The sequence below is a fragment of the Podarcis erhardii genome (assembly GCF_964252035.2).
Source record: "Podarcis erhardii genome assembly, chromosome: 7".
NCBI lineage: Eukaryota > Metazoa > Chordata > Lepidosauria > Squamata > Lacertidae > Podarcis > Podarcis erhardii.
Window position 1 is genome coordinate 82,560,700 of NC_138511.1, and position 13,910 is coordinate 82,574,609.

A 13,910-nucleotide genomic window follows, 5' to 3' on the forward strand; every position below is an offset into this window, starting at 1 on the left:
TGGATACTGGGTCCTGCAAGGTCAGGGTGATGGGAGTTGTAGTCTGAAAACAGCTAGAGACCCAAGTTTGGGAAACCCTTCCTTAAATTAAGGTAGGAAATTTTGAAAATTTTAGAGGGTCTTGGTGGACCACTTAAATGATTATTCTGCCTGTTGTAGCAATTGCAATGTACTGTGCTAGAGGCTGTATGATTTTAAAACTTCATTTTTTATTGCTTCTTTCATTTCTTATGTTGTATTTTATTGTATTACAAGCTGAATTCTTTGGCGTTCGAACCATCATTCAACGGAATACAATATGAGAAACAACAGAAGCCATACAAATACAATTAAAAATCAAGGTGGATATTTAATGTGGACACACAATGGACCACCTGAATAAACCTCAAGGACCACAATTTTGGGAATGTGGCCTGTTGCCCGGAGGAGAGGTGAGAAGAAGGAAGCTTGAGGATTTGTCACCATCTAACTCCCATAACGTCCCCTCTCCTCAAACTGCCACAGGGTTCATTTATTTCCTCAAGTAAACAAGTTGCCTTTTGTATTCTACTGAATATTTTCTTTTTTCAATCGATGCTTATTGTTATGTAGTGAAGTTTCACCCTGGGCCAGCAGGGGGATACTGTGTATAGTTTTCACTCAGGTCTGTAGATAGTTTTCCCTCAGGTCCGCGTCAGTTATTTTAGGCGGGAACTCTGGGCTGTTGTTACAATGTTGACAGCCGGCCTGCTTTTATAGGCAGCCAGCTGTCAACATTGTAACAACAGCCCAGAGTTCCCGCCTAAAATAACTGACGCGGACCTGAGGGAAAACTATCTACAGACCTGAGTGAAAACTATACACAGTATCCCCCTGCTGGCCCAGGGTGAAACACTTATTGTCGTAATAATACGACAATATTAGTATAGTATAGTATGGAAATACTGCAAAGAAACATGCAAGCAAAGCCCTGTCTTAAATAAAACAAGCCATTACACAAATTAATTATGTGAGAGAAACCACAGAACCGTCAATAATAATAATAATAATAATAATAATAATAAATTTTATTTATATCCGCCCTCTCCAGCCGAAGCCGGGCTCAGGGCGGCTAACAACAATAAAACAGTACAAAAGTACAGCACAAACAACACTCTAAAATCATTCATTATAAAATTAAGAGAACACATGTATTTCACACACTCAAGGGTGTGCGATGTGAAAAACCCACTTCCTTTGCTTAGCCACAAAGTTTGTTACGGCGCCCAGAGAAGTGTCAAACCGGGCCTTCGCCCGGCCCAATGCAAGAATGAGAAAGAAACGCTTTGCAAAGGCATTTTGCAAGACAATAATAAAGGCTGAATCAGCTGCGCCGAGGATTAAGGGCAGCTGCAGCCCTCGCGGACAAGTGAGGGACGAGGCAGAAATGTCAGGCGCAAGAAAACCACTGAACAAGATGGAATGGATTGCAACAAGATGGACTCCGAGGCTGCAGATGCAGGACCACTGATGCAAGGTGCTTTGAAGGATATGGGAGAGGCACAAAATGGTCTTAGCCCCTTAATATACACCCATTCCCCATCTGCCCTCGCGACGGTCGCTACCTGTAGCCAAGCAGGCAAAAGATTCGAGCTAGGAAGTGAGTCACACCATCGCCCTTGTCTCTGTTTCTTGAGCAACGACAAGAGTTGGGGGTGAAGACCCGCATGCACCAGACACCTGTGCCCCTCAGGGACTCCCCCTTTCCTCCGAGCCCGAATGAGCAGCCGCACCTGCTGCAGCCGGGCTCGATAACAAAAGAAGCAGCTCGGCGAATTTACAGAGAGAGCCAATTTCCTGCAAGAGGAAGTGATATAAGAACAGCCACCTCTCAGCGGGGTGGAAAAAAGGAGGTCAGCCCCGTCTGGGAATTGAACTCAGATAAAGAACAGTAAACTTACGATTTTACCTACAGCGGAAATATAAACTTTAATAGAAGCAGACTGTATATAAAAAGGGTGAAAACCTCTTACCGTATTTTTTGCTCTATAAGACTCACTTTTTCCCTCCTAAAAAGTAAAGGGAAATGTGTGTGCGTCTTATGGAGCGAATGCAGGCTGCGCATCTATCCCAGAAGCCAGAACAGCAAAAGGGATTGCTGCTTTCACTGCGCAGCAATCCCTCTTGCTGTTCTGGCTTCTGAGATTCAGAATATTTTTTTTCTTGTTTTCCTCCTCCAAAAACCAGGTGCATCTTGTGGTCTGGTGCGTCTTATAGAGCGAAAAATATGGTACTTTGGATATTCTTTGCCGGCCCAAAGATCTCTGAGAAAGCAGAAGGAGAACTTCCTTTTACCTTTGTTTATGCGGAACTGCCTAGTCAAAATTAGGAAACTTCGTACTTCTTATTTTATTCTTTTTAGTTTTTACTAATGCCAGATGGCAGTGTGTAGGGAGAAAGCTACTAAGCCCAAGCAGGAATTGATTTGGATTTGCAGATTGTATATTTTTATTTTTATTTTGAGGAGGAGAGGAGCGGAAAAAAGACGCTGAACTACACCCCTCCCCCTTTTTTATTTTTTGGGTGTGGACTGTTAGCAAACTGGTGGATGGGTTTCTATCTTGATTTCATTTTTGTACCTGTTCTTATTTTTTGGATAGTGGGATTTCGAAGTGGCGGAAGAATTGGTTTGATTTTTATTTGGGGGTTTTTATTAGGACACTTGGAAGGCTTGTGGTGGTTTTTATTTTTTATTTTTCTTCCTCAATATTAAGGAATTTGTGATTTTGTGTGCACTACGTTGGGAAAGCTTTGTGGTGGATTAGCCAAGCAAGTGGCAGAAGAAGTTTAATTTTAATGATTTGAGTTTGTTTTTGGGGGGTGAATTTAACTTTGCTGTTCCGGAACGGTGGATTAGCCAAACAAGAGGTGGAAAATTTTGAATTTAAGTTTTCTTGTTTCATCCCTTTCTTTCTTTGACTGTTTAACACTGGAGGGTGACATCTAGTGGCAAAGAGTGAAAAAATATTAAAAATAGACAATGCCATGAGGGTCTGGGAGACATATAAAGACTTAATAGAACAAAAGACTCCTTGGTGGTGGCTCTCACCAACTGAAGCTCTGTTGCTCAAGCCACTTGAGAAAAACGGGAAATGGCTTACATACAGTGATTTGCTAATACAGTGGTACCTCAGGTTACATATGCTTCAGGTTAGATACGCTTCAGGGTACAGACTCTGCTGACCCAGAATAGTACCTTGGGTTAAGAACTTTGCTTCAGGATGAGAACAGAAATCGTGCTCTGGTGGCGCGGCAGCAGTGGGAGGCCCCTGTAAATTGTTAACGGATGCCAAAGAAAGAGGGGGCTTCGCCTTGCCAGACTTGAAATTGTACTATGAAGCAGCCTGCCTCTGTTGGTTAAAGGAATGGATGTTGTTAGAAAATACAGATTTGTTGGATTTAGAGGGTTATGATAATAGATTTGGTTGGCACGCATATCTATGGTATTACAAAACCAAAGTCCATAAAGGATTTGGCAACCATATAATCCAAAGATCTCTATTTGAAATATGGGATAGGTATAAAAACCTATTAGAATGTAAAACACAATGATGGGCATCTCCATCAGAAGCAATGAGTGTGAAAAAGATAAACATGAGTAAAAATTGGGTCACATATGAGAAATTGGTACAAATAGAAGGAAGTAAATGGAAAATGAAACCTTATGAAGAAGTTAAAGAATATGTGAATGATTGGCTGCACTATCACCAAATCAATGAAATGTTTAAACAAGATTTAAAAGAAAATGGATTTGATGATAAAAAAAATCAAAATTTGAAATAGAAGTATTAGAAAATGATTGTAAAATATTGTCTAAAATATATAAGTCACTGTTGGAATGGCAGTTGAAAGATGAAGAAGTTAAGTCAGTTATGATACACTGGGCCAAAGATTTCGGGTATAATATACAGTTAGAAGTTTGGGAAAAATTATGGAAAGAAGGATTAAACTTTACAGCATGTAAAGCTTTAAAAGAAAATGTGATGAAAATGATGTATAGATGGTATATCACACCAGTGAAATTAGCTAAAATGTATAAGACAAGTAATAAATGTTGGAAATGTAAAGAAAAAGAAAGAACTTTTTATCACATGTGGTGGGAATGTAAGAAAGTGAAAAACTTCTGGGAAATGATATATAATGAGATGAAAAAGATGTTGAAATATACATTTTTTAAAAAACCAAAAGCATTTTTACTTGGCATTGTAAGAGAAAAACAAAATAAAAAAATTCCTTCCAGTAGCACCTTAAAGACCAACTGAGTTAGTTCTAGGTATGAGCTTTCGTGTGCATGCACACTTCTTCAGATACACTGAAACAGAAGTCACCGGATCTTTCTATATAGTGAGAAGGTGGGGAGGGGTATTACTCAGAAGGGTGGTGGGAATGGGTGATTGGCAGATAGCTGCAATGAGCCTGTTGACGACTCTTAACGACTGCAATAGGTCTAACAGGAAAAAGCAAGGGGTGAGAAATTCAGAAATAGACTGGAAAGAGAAGCTGCTGAATTGCAACTTATCACCAAACTTAAAACTATGGAGAGACCTGGTTTGAACAAAGACATTGGATTCTTATCTCATTATACATGACAATGCCATTTTTCACCTTCTCACCCCTTGCTTTTTCCTGTTAGACCTATTGCAGTCGTTAAGAGTCGTCAACAGGCTCATCGCAGCTATCTGCCAATCACCCATTCCCACCACCCTTCTGAGTAATACCCCTCCCCACCTTCTCACTATATAGAAAGATCCGGTGACTTCTGTTTCAGTGTATCTGAAGAAGTGTGCATGCACACGAAAGCTCATACCTAGAACTAACTCAGTTGGTCTTTAAGGTGCTACTGGAAGGAATTTTTTTATTTTGTTTTGACCATGGCAGACCAACACGGCTACCTATCTGTAATTGTAAGAGAAGATATTAATAGACAGGATAACAAACTGTTTTTATATGCAATAACAGCAGCAAGAGTATTATTGGCCCAGAAATGGAAACAAGAAGAATTACCAACGAAAGAAGAATGGCAGATGAAATTAATGGACTATGCAGAATTAGATAAGATGACAGGAAGGATTCAAAATCTGCGGGACCAGAGATTTACAGAAGATTGGAAGAAGCATATGAATTATTTGAAGAGCAACTGTAATCAACAAATTATGCTAGTAGGACTACAAGAAGTTTTGTACAGAGGAATATATGAAATATTGCAAAGAAGATTATGAAGAAAGCTATCAGTTAAGATAATTAAAAGTAATAGTGAATTAAGAAATGTAAATTAAGTGAAAAAGATTGGAAAATATTCAGATGTGATTGATGGAAGTCAAAAAATTGTATAAGATATGAAACTGTGTTAAATGATTGCTGAAAAGAATATGTTAAAAAAAATAATTATATAATATATATATTTAAAAAAGAACAGACACATCGCACTCCTGCAAGTGCAGAGAGAGAGAGATCAGCTATCTCAGCAGGGGTGGGGGTGGGGGGGAGGCAGTTGTGTCACCTTTAGCGCGGGGAGGGGAGCAAATCTCAAGGGTTACGGAGGCAATGCAATCGTGCGAAAAGAGCCGCTGGGTTATCTAGCGCAGCTTTCTGCTTCCGACAGGAAGTGTCGAAGTAGGAACACAGGAAGCCGCCTCGCGCCCAAGTGAAACCACTGGCCCATCTATTTCAGCATTGCTCACGCCGACAGACACTGTACAAAGTTGCAGACACAGGGGCATTCCCAATCCTATCTAGGGATGCCACTTATTGAACTCAGGGCCTTCGACATGCCATGTAGATGCCCTATCTGCCCCCGTCGCCCAATATTCAGAACTGGTTAAAATTCACATCACGTATTTTAAGCACCACACAATGCCACTTTAAACAGTCATGGCTTCCCTGCAAAGAATTCTGGGAGCTCCCAAGGTGTTTAGACTTGTTAGGAGGTCCATTATACCCTGCACAGAGCTATAGTTCCCAGAGCCTGTTTTGAATAAACATTCACAAACCTTTTATTAACAATATTCAATTAGACAAACTAAGGATCTATACAATTTTTTAACATGCAGAGAACAACACTTGCAGATAAACCTGAGAGTGGAGCTGAGGGAAGTCGGGAGGGGAGGGTGGGTTACTTTATGGGGAGGGGGAAAATTGGGGGGGGGATCAAGGATGATATGTTATATGACAAAATGTTTTGTTGAAATTCCTAATAAAAAACATTTTTTTTAAAAAAGAGGTATTGTCTATAAACCGTTGCAAACATTGTAGCTCTGTGAACGGAACAGCGGGTCTCCTTTAAACAATCATGGCTTCCTCCCAAAGAATTCTGGGAGCTGTTGCTTGTTAAGGGTGCTGAGAGTCGTTAGGATACCCCCTTTCCCCATGTTGTTGTTTAGTCATGTCCGTCTCTTCGTGACCCCATGGACCAGAGCACGCCAGGCACTCCTGTCTTCCACTGCCTCCCACAGTTTGGTCAAACTCATGCTGGTAGCTTCGAGAACACTGTCCAACCATCTCATCCTCTGGCGTCCCCTTCTCCTTATGCCCTCCATCTTTCCCAGCATCAGCGTCTTTTCCAGGGAGTCTTCTCTTCTCATGAGGTGGCCAAAGTATTGGAGCCTCAGCTTCAGGATCTGTCCTTCCAGTGAGCACTCAGGGCTGATTTCCTTAAGAATGGATAGGTTTGATCTTCTTGCAGTCCATGGGACTCTCAAGAGTCTCCTCCAGCACCATAATTCAAAAGCATCAATTCTTCGGCAGTCAGCCTTCTTTATGGTCCAGCTCTCACTTCCGTACATCACTACTGGGAAAACCATAGCTTTAACTATACGGACCATTCCCCTTACAGACCCGCAATTCTCAAATTTTCCCATGAAGAGGGATTTATTGTTACGCCATTCTAGGAACTCTCTGAGGGGAATGGGGGAGGGGGGTCTCCTAACGGCTCTCAGCTCCTTTAACAAACTACAGCTCCCAGAATTCTTTGGGTGGTATCAAAGCACTTTACACAAATGGGGCTTTGCTGCCTTTGAATATGAAGGTTACCCCGTTGCCTTCACAGATTTGTCCTCCTTGAATTTGGTTGGTATCTTGTGTGTGTTTTCCAAAGTTATGTACGTACGCTGGCTTTTTGGTGGTGAATCCTGCAGGCCAGAACTGGGGTGCCAGTGCCCTTATCTGACTACCACTCCCATCAGCCCCTGCTCATTGGCCAATGCTAGCTGGGGCTGATGGGAAATGGAGTCCAGCAACAGCTGGAAATCCACGGAAAGGCTGGCTTAAATGACTTTGCCTACGTTAATTTTGTACTGCGCAAAGATTCCCCAATTGTTTTAGTAGCCTCAGTTCCACTCTCCTGGTTATACCAGCCCACATGCCTCTCTCTCAACCCCCTCTCAACTGCAGCCTGGATCTGGTTCCCAGCTCCAGGCTCCGCTGATGTCCCCCCAGTCCCAAGACAAAACCTTCCTTGCAGGCTTCCTCAGTCTTCTGAGAATTGCTGGAACAGTCACTCCTCCTGCTGTGATATCCTGCCCCCTTGGCACCCCCCCCCCCGAGATTCCTCTTCCAGCTGTTTAGCAGAGGCAAGGGGGGGGAAGGCATAAGATCTCATCAGAGTGAGGAATCTTTTTGCACAGCGGGGCGGAAAGGGTTCCTGCGTACGAAGTTTGTGTTCTGCAAAGCATGTCTTCATCCATGTTGCCTTCATGTTAACATTAGTGCTGTACTTGTCGTCTCCACCTCAGCAAAAACCCCCACAAAAACTCCACAATGCATCTTGCTCTGATCTTTTCAAAGTTGTGCAAATCAGCACAGGCTTTCGTACTGTTTCTAGAATCCCACACAATATCCTCTTCTACAGTCATCTAAGTTACTAATCATACCATCATCACCATCAATCTATGAACTGCCTTCTAAAAGACTGTCTCAAGGCGATTTACATATAAGAAACAGGTTTATTTTAAAAAAGCAACACCAAATACATTTAGAAGATGACTAAAACCCTAAGAAGTGGACACGTGCGATCAAGGCCCATTTATCCGGCTGAGAAAACCTGTCGGAAAACAAAAATAACTCCAATTGTTTTCCCAAAATGCAGATAGTGGGTCCCCGTTATCTCTCAGCAGAAATGTTATTTCACACAGAACAGGGTCAGCCGCACACTAAAAGACGCACATCATGAGAAACCCTCTGACAGACCACAGGAATCTGCTGGGGGCATAAGCGAGTGGCCTTCACTGCATCTTCTGGGAGCAAATTTCAAGTTTAAGTATGCACTGTGTGAAGCCACCTGGTTGACTGAGGCGAGAACCAAGAGGGACCGCTGAGCAGCATTTGGGAGAAAGGTGGGTCTTCTTACATATTTGTATGTATTCTTATAAGTTTTAAGGTTTCCTTTCTCAGTTCTCACCACCCCACAAGCACTTTGCATAATTTCTGAAGCCCTGCTCCGGATGTTGACATCTCTGAGAAGTGAGGGTTTCTTGGTTGCAGAGCTAACACCATAAAACAGACTCCTTAGGAAAGCCTGCTTAGCACCAACACTAAATGTTTTTAGATGGGTTGAGGGAAGCTGGTAGTTCAGTGGGTTAGAGCAGGGATGGAGAGTCTCTGGCCCTCCAGATGCTGCTGAAACTACAACTCCCATTATTCCCAGTGGACACGGCCAATGGTCAGAGGTGATAGAAGTTGTAGTTCAACAACATCTGATGCCCCCACGGCAAACAGAAGATCCACACCATCTCCAGCAGGGAGAGATTCCTTGCCTGTAATGATGAAGAACCACAGCCAGCCGGTGTAGACAATATTTACTTATTAAATTTGAACTGGATGGACTGACTCAGTAGAAGACAGCTCCCTATGTTTATTTCAGCATTCGAAATTAGCCAGTGCCAGACTCTTTTTGCACCTGGGTAACAGTCACTTGCGACCAAGTAAAGATTTCGGGGGGGGGCAGGGGGGCACCTGACGTCTCCACCATCTGGAGTTGCCTGCCTGGAAATCCTTGGATCTGTCCTGTTTTCACACCCTACCAACACATCCTGTAGAATTCTATCCGTTATATTATCTGCACAATCAGAGCACAATTTCAAGAACCAAAAAGTCGTACAGTGGTACCTCTGGATGCGAACGGGATCCGTTCCTGAGTCCTGTTCGCATCCTGAAGCGAGCGTAACACACGACTGTGTGTCTGCGCGTGTCACTGCTTCCGCGCATGCATGTGACGTCATTTTGAGTATCTGCGCATGCGGCGAAACCCGGAAGTAACGCACTCCATTACTTCCAGGTCGCTGCGGAACGCACCCAGAAAATATTCATCCTGAAGCTACTTCAACCCGAGGTATGACTGTATTGAAAAATATAACTTTTGAGCTGCTTGGCCCCAAAATGGCAACTAGGCATTCTGTTTTGGCAACTGTAACCCTGGTTTAAGGAGCCATTTGGCACCTAGCTAATATATCTGGGTTTCTAACATTGGTTCCTATTCAAACAGGAGTTCTGTTTTCCCCCCAAGAGGTCTTCGTCACAGCTTTTCTTCCCTACATGAGCCTCCATTTTGTTGTTTTGTCTGGTTCAGCCTTCCTCAACCAAGGACTCCCAACCATCTTGAAGGCACCAGATTGGCAAAATAAGGCCTGCTTATACAGTCCCGTTTTCCATTTGTATTTTCTACATTGTTTTGGTACAGCTATGGCTTTATTGTTCTGAGCTGCTCTGATTTCTGTCTGAAAAAGAGTGGCGTGAGACAGAGGGAAAGAAAACCACACAAAAACAGTCCAATAAGCAATGAGAGTAACAACACTAGGGTCACTTCCTGTGGTCCTCTGAGCACGTGGCAGGCACATGCAAAGCCACGCCTGTTGTTTTCCAATTGTTTCAGCCTGTGGGGTGCCCCCAGCACCAGACATGAGGATTTGGTTTTGGGGCCCACTACAGCGAGCCCTCCAACCCCCCCCCCCAACACACAACATTTGCTGGTTTGTGCCACGCATGGCATCCTGTGCATAGACTGAACATGAACTAGCATGCCTCTGTTGAGAGCAGGCCACGAGCCAAGGCAGGCAAAGCGATTTCCTGCTGCAATCACACAGGCTTGTCATTAGCCGTCAGTTGAACTTGCTCCTTTGTCCTTCTCGCATTTCCCTCGGTTGTCTGCTTCAACTGTCAGAATTCTAACTGGAAGCTCCTTGGGGCAGGGAGTGCTGCCGCAGAGCACATTTAAAGCAGTATTCTGCGAAGTGCAGTTTGTCAGAAACACCTTGTCCTTCACACAGAGCTACAATATCCAGAGCGGGTAAGCGATCAATCCATCTTCCCAGGGAAGTCTGGGAATTGTGAGCGGGGGGAAACGGTCTTTCAACATCTGAAATGGAGGGTGGGGGCAAAAGTGGGGGTGCAATGCACAAAACACACTAAATTGCCACCTTCCACTCACAAACACAGGATCCTTTCAAAAATGCAACCCCTTCGTCCTGGTGCACACACACAACAGCATCCTTTTGAGTAAAACAGTGACAAGTTGTCCTAAGAATAATTTTGGGTACCGCTCTTTCAAGCTAGGCAGAGTCTGCTGCCCCCACGACCAGTCGCCAGCAGCAACACATGAACCAACCCATGGGGAACTAGTTGAACATATGTGGAGAGCAGCAGCTTTGCACACTGTAGTGGGGAACAGATTCACACTATTGGTTGCAGGGATATTCATTCCATGCCAAGCAAACAGCACGGAACACACTGAGGGGTCCTTTACGAAGCAAAACGAAATGAAGGGATCCTTAAACTCGTGGGTAGGCAAACTAAGGCCCAGGGGCCGGATCCGGCCCAACTGCCTTCTAGAACCGGCCCACGGACGGTGCGGAAATCAGCGTGTTTTTACATGAGTAGAATGTGTCCTTTTCTTTAAAATGCATCTCTGGGTTCTTTGTGGGGCCTGCCTGGTGTTTTTACATGAGTAGAATGTGCACTTTTATTTAAAATGCATCTTTTTGTGGGGAATAGGAATTCGTTCTTTTTTCAAAATATAGTCCGGCCCCCCACAAGGTCTGAGGGACAGTGGACCGGCCCCCTGTTGAAAATGTTTGCTGACCCCTGCTTTAACTGGTAGGGTGATGGAGGAGGAGGAGGAAGAAAAAGATGGGGCAGAGAGGGGTTTTTTTGGAGCCTGCTGAGAAACCTCTCCCAAGCAGCAGCCTAGCCCCTTCCTTCCCCCCCCCCCCCAAACCACCAGGCCCCTGGCATGCGCTCTGCAACTGACCTCACAGGCTCAAGATGCCTCCCTGGCTAGCAAAAAATGTCTGGCATGCAAAAGCTGCGGTCCCAGGGCAGCTGGAGCGATGAGAGGCTAGAGGTGGCAAGGGGAGGAGGGATCAACATGCCTCTAGAGTGGGTAGGCAACCAGTTCCCAGTTCAGTTCCAGGTAAAGCTGGCTGTTGTGCCCCTGAATGCAAAACAAAAAAAGGTATGCAGCTTCTTAGGAATTCAGCTGCAGGGAAATATTTCCCATATTTCAAACACCATTGCTTCAAGGGAGGGGGGTCTTGATTTTATTCTTATTTACCTCCCTAATGCCAGTTCTAGGTCACAGGAAATGGACTGGATAAGGAATAGATAAAAAAAAGACTTGCCCACAGATATGTGTGTTTCATATATGAACAGATGGAATGGGTGTGGGTGGGTGCCAGGCTATGCTAATTTTGGTCTGAACTCAGCGTTGCCCACACTAGCCTTAGCCAACTTGGTGCCCTTCAAATATTTTGGACTACAACTCACATCAGTCCCAGCTGCCGGTCCTTGCTGGCATGGAAAGCACTTGCTCCAACAATGGGACTATGGACTTTCCTTTAATGGTGGTTGTAAACACGCAGAGGTTTTCTTTTAATGCACAAAAAAACAGCGTAGCCCTTTTCCTGCAAAATGCTCAAGCGGCACACACTCCCATTACACAAAGCATTCCCTATTTTTAGAAAACAAACAAACAAACAAACGCTCTTCCCCAACCCACACACACACCAAAAAGAGTTTCTACACCTACATCAAAACACTAATAGCTCATCTATTATTATTAAATTCATTGCCCTTCCTCCACCAGCGGGCACCAGGGCGGGGTGACAATAATTTGATACCGAAAATTAAAAAACAATTAAAACAGGCACAGGAAGAGGCTGGGCCCTGAAAACACACCTCTTGGGTGTCAAAGGACAGCGTAATGATGGCCTTAAAAATCCCATCTATGAAACAAACCACCCCTTCGAAACACAGCCTCCATGGGTCACAGAGCAAGGATGGGAAAGCTATAGTCTTCCAGAAGTCGTTGGACTACAAATCCCATCAGCCTTAGTCACTGCAGATTGATGACTCTCATGGTGCCTTCCGACTCTATGAGGCTATGAATAAATAGGCCCCAAAATGTGTGTTTAGGTAAAAGGTGGTGCCTGGGTCTGGAAAGGGAGAAGACACCTGCTGTAAAACTAGCCTGAAAAAGAGGGGAGGAGAGAGGGGAGGACGGTGCCAGGGAAGCCTTACATCTGTCCTACATCTGGAGGGAGGGTGCCAGGTTTGTGAAGGCTGTGTGAGGGCCTTTTAGCCTTAAACACAAAACCATGTTTCTAATTCCAGAAAGCCGTATCAACGCCACACGCCACCCCATAAACACACCCTACTTACTAACAGGCCTTCCCAGTTTCCATCTCTCTAAAACCTGAAATCCATCCTTTTGGATATTCCTTTTTAGGGACAAAATCATGTGAACGTAAGCCACCCTCCCTCCCTGCTAACATAATACAAACTTTCAATGCATCCTCTTCCAGCTTCCAACTTAAGCATTATCCCTTCCTCTCTTGAACCTACGTATTTTTGTTTTTATATCCCCATGTCTTATCCAAGGAGCTGAAATACGTGGTTCCCCCACTCTTCCTCATTTAATCTTCACAACAACCCTGTGAGATAGGTTAGGCCTTGGGGCAGAGACAGGCCCAAGGTCACCCAGCCAGGGATTTGAACCCTTGGCCAACGCTCTTAACCCCTTTTTACTTTCAGTTTCAATTCAATTAATTTGAGCTCCAGTTCCAGGCGTTAGCCTTCGCTCCCCCAGCCACTTTCTGCCACGGAATAATCCGAGGGCTGCCACACATCCTGTGGTCAAAGTCTAGGCTCAATCCTGGAATAACCACAGCCAAGAGTTACCCGGAGCATGTGCAGAATACAGTTACCTCCAAAAGAAAAGAAAGAAACTCCAGGAATCCACGCCTCTTCCAGCGCCGATTTCAGGGAATGGGCTCTAAAGTTACCCAGTGACGGGAGGGAAACAGACTTGGCACCTAACTCGGATCACTCCGCTTCGCTTCGCCCGCTTATTGACTACTCCTCCATATTTTCCAGGGGCACAGCCCTGGAAAAACACGTCGCGAGGGTGGCGTTTTCACGAGGCTGGCCACGAACACCAGAGCCTGCTCCCACGCGAGACGCGATTCCGCCTGCAACCCACTTACTCGGGAGTAGTAAGCCCCGTTTGCATCCAACTGGGCGCCTGCTCCCCAGTGTAAACAGGCACCAACAGGACAGGGGCTTGCGCTGCAACGCCCCCAAAACTCCCAGCTCTTAAAATCTTCTTTTTTTTGTTTGTTTGGAACGAGCAAAGCGCTAAGAGCGCTTCGAACCGGAAAGGTCCCCTTTCTGTCCACACGGACCCCCCTCCCCCTTCGATCCGAATCGACGCCGTGCACACGCGCGCGGCACCTTGGAGCTCCTCACCTGGATCGAACTTGAGTTTGGCTCCCGCTGCCTCCCGACGCCAGGCCCCGGCGGGGTTTCCTGTTGCAGAGGGCGGCTTGTGGGGAGGGGCTGGCCGGGGATGTGGGGCGGTGGGGGGGGGGAGCAGGAAGCCGCTCGTAGCTTTCTGGATCCCGCCC

The 13,910-nt window shown here is 45.0% G+C and overlaps 1 protein-coding gene across 10 annotated transcripts in view; it reads right to left on the reverse strand.

Moving 5' to 3' along the window:
• ARHGEF1 (Rho guanine nucleotide exchange factor 1) overlaps nucleotides 1–13,891 on the reverse strand; it is a 68,506-nt gene extending 54,615 nt beyond the window's left edge. For 5 of the 10 annotated variants that reach the window (XM_081868744.1, XM_081868743.1, XM_081868742.1 and 2 more), the window contains exon 1: nucleotides 13,753–13,891. The gene's annotated coding sequence lies outside the window, so the exon portion shown is untranslated. Of the gene's footprint in view, nucleotides 1–13,211; nucleotides 13,379–13,752 lie in introns of those variants that run through there. The other 5 variants (XM_081868745.1, XM_081868740.1, XM_081868736.1 and 2 more) reach the window with 4 other exon arrangements.
• Nucleotides 13,892–13,910: the final 19 nt, after the last annotated feature.